We start from the raw sequence: 2,732 nt of genomic DNA, 5'->3' as shown, positions 1-2,732 counted from the left end.
GGCTGTTCCATAATAAACCATTAAGCGGTAACAAGAAAACAAAATATGACGCAACAAGGAAAATCCATTTAAATTGATGAACAAATTAGTAAATGTTACAGGGGGAAGTGGATGTTGGTACTTTGTTTCACGTAGCAACACGGTTGTTTGGTTAATTAGCTGTTCCACTGTAATTAACATGGGAATGATTAACAGTAATCCTTGTATATTACAAATTAACAGGGCTATTTAAAATCTGGCCAGAGAACATGCCACTCAGATTAATGAATGCACACGACTGTCACTGATCATCAGCGTCATCTTCACATCATGTGCGGCGACGTCTGATTTCCTCTCGTGCATTTGAGTGGCATCGCTAATGTTCTGTTGATTCAATACAACATGCAAAAAATTATCAATTCAGAAGGTCAAATCATTTTATGTTTACAGCCGCAATTCTTTGTTTAGCCCTTCATCATCGTCTCGCTCTTAGATAATTAAGAGCACCGTGACCTTATGGCATCACATCCTGTTTACCAATCTCCCATCATCCCTCAGGCTTTCCATATGACAGATGAGTATGAGAAATACCTTTAGCCCCTTTATCTCTGCCTTTTTATCATAGCAGCAGAAATCCACTGAGAGCCATTGATTGGATGGTCCGCAATTCATCTTGGTGGTAATTGGAACAAACACTGCTTAATGCCAGCGAGGACCAAAATGGCTGGCAGAGCAGGAAGCTCCTCTCTCTAGAATGCCAAAGAAGTGCAATACGATTCGTACGATTGCTATGTGGCTTGGTTAAAAGGCCACAATGGTTATTGTACAGGGCAAATCTGCTCCATGTCCTGTTAAATACAGCTCCCCCGAAAAGAAGTTGCAAAAAGTGAGCATGTCCTTAAAGGTCCCATGTTGTAAAAAGTGAGATTTTCATGTCTTTTATATTATAAAGCAGGTTTAAGTGCTGTATAAATACTGGTAAACTATCAAAACGCTCAATATACGGAGAAATACACACAGCCCGTATTCAGATATTGTGCGTTTGAAACAAGCCGTTAGGATTTCTGTCCATTTGTGATGTCACAAATATACAATATTTAGACCATTACACGGTTTTAAACATAGACATTCTAAATGTGACCCAGTTTATTTCCTGTTGCAGTGTATGTAAATAACATCAGCTGACAGGAAGTAAACATGGACCCAAGCTGTTGCCTAGCAACGCAATTCTGTTGCAATTTCGTCGCAATTCCGTCGAGTGCGCTAAAACAGAGCATTTCAGACAGAGCATCTTCATACAGGCATATTGAGGCCGACAGTATGAGGAAAATAACGTTGTTTTTTTTTAACATTACAGCATGCAAACATGTTCTAGTAGGAACACAAAATACAAGTATGAACCTGAAAATGAGCACGATATGGAACCTTTAAATTGAGGTAGACCCCCATAGGGTAAAAACTACATAATAGATTCCATCATGAAACTTCCCCAGTTTATTACTTACATTAAGACAAGTATTATTTTTTTGTATTACAAGTTTTCTGACATTTTATGTTTGAAAATGCAAATGAGGCATTATCTTATTAAATATAGGCGAGTTTGAATACATTTACGGAACAGAAGTCTGACTATTGGATAATGCAATGCTCAAAAAGTGGTTCTATGGTGTAATGGTTAGCACTCTGGACTCTGAATCCAGCGATCTGAGTTCAAATCTCGGTAGGACCTGAATTTTCACGATCACGAAGCAAATAACAATAATACCCGAGATAAGCTTTGAACTATAAAATAATGGTTTTCAAACTTTTCTGCAAATTTCCCCACTGTGGGAATAATAAAGGAATATCTTATCATATCTTAAAATTCTTGTTTCATTTCGTTGACATATTGGAGTCAAAGGTTTTTACAGGGGGGATTTTGGATATATCTTTTTATCACTCCATAAATCAGAAAGTACTGTGAAAAAAAATCAACTGTCACTATGTTTTTAGTAAACAGCAACCTCAGGTGCTGAAAAGTGAAGCCGATGCGGAAGTGCCAAGAACTGCAGTTCCTCTAATGGCCACTTGAGGCTGGCTCCAAAATGGAGTCAATCCCCACGGACCTACATGTTAAAATACCCAACTTTACAGCAGAAATAAACAGACCTTTTTACAAACTTTTTACAGCGTGGTACACAAAATTGTCTCTATAGCTAATTTCCCCGTGCAAGTTCTTTAAGAATGTACTTAAGTGCTATACTTGAGTAAATGTATCTACCACTGGCTATTGTTTTGCAAATCACTCAACCTCATTAGGCTAATTTTGTCTATTTGTCACAGTGTTCTAATGAAAGTAAGGACTTATTAAACACACTCAACCTTCTGTACTTTGCTTTAAAAAAAACAAAACGGTGCTTGTCTTTGACATTTTTGCACAAATCTAGACCTGAATGTTTGTTGGATACAGAATCCATTTAGGATTACAATGTGTGCATTACAGGGAAATGAATAACCTTTTACACGTTACCTTATGCTAGATACGTAGTCTGACGAGGCCACGCTGCGTCGAAAACAGAATGGAGCAGCTCATTGTAATGCAGTGTTGAGACCTTGTACAACTATAGTATTGTTTCTCTACACTGTGAAATCTGGGACCTCCGGAGGTCCTGCTGGCTATTGAGCTATCGATCACACGGATCACGACCCTGACTGCAGCGCCAAGGCCTTAAAGCAGCTGTGCGGTGTGTCTGTGTGTGTCTGTGTGTGTGTGT

General features: G+C 38.6%; 1 non-coding gene across 1 annotated transcript; it reads left to right on the top strand.

Moving 5' to 3' along the window:
* The first annotated feature begins 1,636 nt into the window (after positions 1–1,636).
* On the top strand, positions 1,637–1,708 carry trnaq-cug. Its single transcript has one exon. It is a non-coding gene; the product is annotated as a tRNA-Gln (tRNA).
* Positions 1,709–2,732: the final 1,024 nt, after the last annotated feature.

The sequence above is a fragment of the Sebastes umbrosus genome, chromosome 5 (genome assembly GCF_015220745.1).
Source record: "Sebastes umbrosus isolate fSebUmb1 chromosome 5, fSebUmb1.pri, whole genome shotgun sequence".
NCBI classification, from domain to species: Eukaryota; Metazoa; Chordata; class Actinopteri; order Perciformes; family Sebastidae; genus Sebastes; species Sebastes umbrosus.
This window is presented reverse-complemented; position numbering and strand designations above follow the sequence as displayed.